Here is a 6,000-nt window from a genome sequence, read left to right as displayed (position 1 = left end):
TTTCAATTGTAGATGGGACTTCTTATTAATCACTTCAGCTATATGTACTAATGGTGACATGTGGTTGTATGTTATCCAAATGTGCTATAACACTCTTACAACAAAGCACTTTGACATTTACAAGATATTACAATTGGTCCCAAATGGCCTAATATGTTTAAGTATATTGGAAAGTTTGGTTCTACTAACAATATGTTTTAGTGAACCAAAATACGTTAGCATCATTCAATTTGTCTTCTCCAATCATTTCCTCTTAGAGGCTTGGAAATCTACTTTTATAAATTTCCTTATTGATCTTCTACCATTTTAAGGATTTAGCAATATCTTTATTATGATTGAATGGTTTCCAAAATGACACATTTTCTTGCTATGTAGATAAATAGTTGATGGAGGTTGAGTTTATCTATAAAAAAATCTTTTGTCTTTATAGATTGCTAAATAACATTATTAATGATTGTGGGCTTTAATTTGTTTCCCCTTTTGGTGTTAGTTTATTTATTTCCTTTATATCAAAAGTAAGCTATCAACTTTTCACCATCCTCACACCAATAAATAATCAAAGCATATTATTCAAGTTTTTAAATTTTTTTGATATAATGATTATATGATATTCTTTTTTTAATGAGTTTTTTTTATAATAATTCTTAGCATTATTTAACGCATCATTCTCCATTTTTTGTTAATTATAACCTTCATCCTTGTTAGTCATATTCATTTTTTTGTCACCCAGTCTTATAAATAATTTTATTATTACTTAATGTTTAAAACAAAAAATTAAGTTATAGCCTAAATTTAGCTAGATTGTTTTTCCTATAGTGATAATAATTTAACTTTAGTGAATAAACGAGATTTATCTATATTGATATTTATCTTTATATGTAAAAAAACCAAAAAAAAAGTAACACATCCATAATTTATAATTTTATATATTCTTATTTAGGCCTTTTATGATGCATCATCCAATCTCTAGCCACAAGATCCTCTAAAAATTGTTAAAGAAAAACTTATTTTAAATTATAAATATGATTATAATTTATAAATATAAGATTATTTTAAATAATATCAATTCTTTTTTAGGTTTGACCATCCACCACTTGCTTAACCAAGCTAAAAAATATTAAGTGGTAAATCTATTAATTAATTTTATTTAGTTTCAATTGCAATTTTTAAGTATTAGGGTTTCAAATTCTTCCAGAAAAAAATTGTGTGAAATGTGAAATGTAATAAGGTAAATAAGGAAAGTTATTTTATATCTGAAAAATCTATATTAAATAATTTTATTTAAAGATATCATGGAAATTTAATTTTCTTAATGCATAACTCTATGTTCTTTTGCCAAGATAGAAAATAAATTATGTTTTAATAAATAAATACAAAAAAATAGCATTGTCATTCTATAAATTATAAAAAAGGGTGGTAAAGAAGGGTTAATGGTGAAATAAGTTAGCTTCTACTGACTTTATTGAATAAACTCATCAATTATTTCTTGTATTAAAGACATCTTACTAATTCTTTTCATGGCACCGTTTTCATCCTATAGTCCAAGAAAATAAATTGTTACTTATTCTTTTGCAGTTGCCAAAAATGTGTTGCATTTGTAAGTCAGTTCCAGATCCTTGTCAATGGCATATCAACTTGTGGCTTCACTCAAAATCTTTTATCCTTTCAATGTCCTTTAGACAATCTTGATCAACTTTTAATTAACTGTAAAGAATCTTTTCCTTTCTTACACATTGTCAGATTTCTTGTGAAGCAATTTTCTAAGCTAGTTGTTTATTGGTTACTTATGATCTAAATTTTTCTAATCTGGCTACACTACTTTCTTCAAAAATCAATTATTTTCCATACCCAACAAAGAATGGAGATTCCTTGGCAATGCAATCTGCTGCAACCTACAGGGTTATAGAGGATTTTCATTTATATTCTAAAATGGCAGAAGCATAGGAATATTCCAAAAATATTTTATGGTTGACCTAGGGTTAGCTCCCTGTTAATACAATAGGGACACTGATGGAGCCTAGAGGTTGTTTTCAGTGGGATATCTGGGATGGACATGGTTTTGTATCCATACAATCACATAAAATATATATACAACTCATTGTACTGCCACTGGACAGAAATATCTCAGAAGTCCATGTCAAAGTCAATGCTTATGAACGGGGACTTGACTTGACACGAGCACGACGTTCACACACGTCGTCTACCTGGCCTATAGCCAGCAATCTACAGCAACTCGCATTACTTTTTGTGTCGAATGATTCCTTCATGCAGGCTTTATGTGTCAACATATTTGAAATTTAAACGCAAAGATGGGAAGGACCATTTCAACGTAGCACTCGCGTGCTCCGGATGTTAGATCGACAATCTCAATCCTATTGCAACAAAAATTTGGTGAAAGAAACTGAATGATCTGGTGCTCTACGTTAAACACTCGTTCGAAATTGATTACAAGGAAAACACAGAGGAGAGATCGATCATCTCATCCACAACAAAACTCTTTATCGTCAGTCATCAGTCCGGAATTCTAGCAGCAGGAGCAGGAGCAGCAGCAGCAGCAATCGTCCTTTGGCTTCGGCTTGGGCTTTTCCACCTTGATCTCCTGGACGGATTCCACAGATATACACTTCCGTTTCTTCTCGATGGCCTTGAGGATGTCGTCCACCTTGAAATCACCTGTGAAGGTGTAAAGGGGATCTTTAACCTCAACTTTCTTCACACCTGCAAGAGCATGAAGATCTCTTGTTCAGCGATCACAGCATCGAAATTTGGGAGAATTCGCGGAAATGTACACTCACCGGAGACGCCGTGATAGATCTGAGACATAATCTTGTCCTTGCATTTGTTGCAAGAGTCCACTTTCAAGACAACCTACAGCGCAGAGCTCGAGATCAAACAATCAACGAAATCAGCCAGACGCAATGCTCACCTTCCAAGCCATCTTAATTGTCTACGAATTTGATCGAGAAGATCACGGATTCGCAGCTCTTTGACAAGCGATACCAATATCCACGAGAGTCGGAGAGACGGAGAAGCAGAAGAGAAGAGGGCCCTGCTGCTGACTGGGGAGACGTCATGAATTTATACCCGAGTAACGTGCGACGCAAGATTTCCAGTCAGATGGAATGCTTTCCACTCGGTTTTCCGCTTAAAGTTTCGCATAGGAATTGCCGCGTGGAAGGCGTCCTTGCTTGAACTTACGTCCAATGAATCTGATGAAAAATAAAATGCACGGTTTGACTTATAATTATATAAGAAGTTTCTAGAAGAGGTGGTGGCACAGTTGGTCAGCGCGTAGGTCTCATAGCTCCTGAGAAATCCTGAGGTCGAGAGTTCGAGCCTCTCTCACCCCATTTTGGATTTTGGCGCCAATTGACCGCCAACTGAGTTTTTCAAATTTGTCATAATTTTTTGAAAGAAATCTCTTTCTTGGAGCGCTTCCTCCAGATCTTCCGGTACCACGCTCTCAATCTCCTTTTGTTGCTGACGGTCTGCAAGGCCTGGCACGCTCACACCTCCTAGATCGGCTTGCTTCGTGCGATGGCCGCCGGTGGAAGATCGCCCCCAATTCGACAACCAGGGAACGGCGTGGAGCTCCACCTCTGCGATTACGTCCACGACGCCATCTCCAGCGTCATCGCGCGCCTCCACAAGGTCTGCTAGCGCTGGCGCTGGGAAGAGGACGAGCGCGTCCTCCGCATCTTGCTGCTCCTCTTGCTCATCCATAATAAACTATAGCCTAGAAACCCACCCACATTTTCTTGGCTTTGTTTTTCCTCGTCTTTGGACTACACTATCTGAATCTTTGGAGCGCTGCCCGGAGGTGGAGGAGATCGAGCAAAGTTTCAACTCACTCCGGGTTTGTTTGTTTCTTTCTCGGAGGTAGCGTTCTGTTGTGGTAGCAGCGGCAATCCGATCGACGACTGCTGGCGCTGCGACCCAAACTGGCACAACAATCGCAAACGCTTGGCTGAATGCGCGAGGATTTGGCCTCGGGGGTAAGAACGGGGAGATCTACTTTGTGCGACGAAAACCCAGTGAATCCCAAGCCCGGCACGCTGCGCTACGGCATGATCCGCTGTGGATCATCTTGAAGTTTTCTTGTGTGTTCTTGTGTCTTTTTCTGGTATCGTAACTGGTTTTTTTCACGCTTTGGATGCTCCTGGGACACAACGACGATTACACTGCGGACCGGGCAATGCAAGTGACTGTAGCTTATAATCACTTTAAACAGGGTTTAGTCGAAAGAATGCCGAGGTCAGCCTCATGCTTTTGCTTTCTTTGCGCACGGGTTTGGCTTTTCTAAACTGGATTTCGTTTTCTTCTTTTGCTTTGGTAGATGCCGACACGACACGGATACTTCCACGTCGTCAACCATGACTACACAAATGCTAATATCATAAAGCTACAACTAAATGAATGGAAGATACACATCATTGGAGGCAGCCCAAATCCCACAATTAACGCCGAAGGCAATACATTCTTTGCAAAAACTCGAAAGAGGTAAAGCTTTTTTGAACTTTTTCTTTGTATAGGCTACAAAACTGATGTTTGATCATAAAGCGAGAGTACACTGAGAAATCAATCTGGAAGAGCTGGCACGGGAGATCCGAGAAGAACTTGTTCCTGAATGGAGCGTACTTCATCACGTCTGGAGAGCTGGATCGGTCTATGGCAAAACCTCGAGCCTCGCTGCCAAGCCCACGGCCTACATTGGTGAGTTAACTCTCTCGACAGGAGCAATTCCCTGCGGAGTAGGATTTCCATGCTGACTTGAGGATGATCATCGCCACGTCATCAGCAGCTGTACAACATTACTCCTATAGCTTGTCGATCGGTCTCGCCCTCTTAATTATCCATGCGGACTATGATGTTTTTAAGGTTTCTGGATGGAATAAGTGAGTGTGTTCCATCGCTAGAAGGATGGTTAGATGATGGAGAGAGATTGGAGCTCCATCTCCATCTTCATAGAAGAAAGAAGAAGGAAAGTTTGGCAACCTCGGCCAGGAACGGAAGAGTTCTCTGGCCTTGTTCTTTGTTTCGTGCTTGCCACAGATTCGAGCGGCGCTCCTTCTGGATCATGACGCCCTGGTTGTCGAATTGGGGGCGATCTTCCACCGCACGACAACAGTGCCGATCCAGGCGGTGTGAGCGCGCAAGGTCTTGCACGCCAGCGATCAAACCCTACATTTCTGTTCAAACAATTAGGGCTTTGGCGCCAAACTCGATATAAAAAGTATTATAATAAAAAAAACGTTTTCTCTTTACGAACGTGCGCGGGATTCATCGTACATACAAAGACGGCTTCCACGCGGCAATTTCTACGGGAAACTTTCCGCGTAAAACGAGTGGAAAGCATTCCATCCGACTGCTGCTCGGATATAAATTCATGACGTCTCCCCAGTCAGCAGCAGGGCCCTCTTCATTCCGTATCTAGTGTCTCAAGCTTGTCAAAGCTGCGAATTTCACAACTGTGATCTGCAAATTCGTAGACAATCAAGATGGCTTGGAAGGTGAGCATTGCGTCTCTGATTTCGTTGAGCCTTGTTTGATCTCGAGCCCTGTGCTGCAGGTTGTCTTGAAAGTGGACTCTTGCAACAAATGCAAGGACAGGATGATGTCTCAGATCTATCACGGCGTCTCCGGTGAGTGTGGATTTCCGCAAATTCTCCCAAATTTTGATCGCTGATCAAGAGATCTTCTCTTGCAGGTGTGAAGAAAGTGGAGGTTAACGATCCCCTTTACACCTTCACGGGTGATTTCAAGGTGGACGACATCCTCAAGGCCACCGAGAAGAAACGCAAGTGTATTTCTGTGGAATCCGTCCAGGAGATCAAGGTGGAAAAGCCCAAGCCAAAGGACGATTGCTGCTGCTGCCGCTGCTCTTGCTGCTGCTGCTAGAATTCGTGACTGATTACTGATCATAAAGAGGTTTTGTTGTGGATGAGATGATCAATCTCTCCTCTCATGTAAGTTCTAATCAAATCGAACGAGGGGTTTCGG

General features: G+C 40.4%; 1 pseudogene; it reads left to right on the top strand.

Moving 5' to 3' along the window:
• The first annotated feature begins 3,537 nt into the window (after window positions 1–3,537).
• On the top strand, window positions 3,538–5,148 carry LOC112345122 (annotated as a pseudogene).
• Window positions 5,149–6,000: the final 852 nt, after the last annotated feature.

This window comes from Selaginella moellendorffii, unplaced genomic scaffold (assembly GCF_000143415.4).
Source record: "Selaginella moellendorffii unplaced genomic scaffold, v1.0 SELMOscaffold_7, whole genome shotgun sequence".
Lineage (NCBI taxonomy): Eukaryota > Viridiplantae > Streptophyta > Lycopodiopsida > Selaginellales > Selaginellaceae > Selaginella > Selaginella moellendorffii.
Note: the sequence above shows the minus strand (reverse complement) of the source record. Positions and strands in the feature narration are given on the sequence as shown.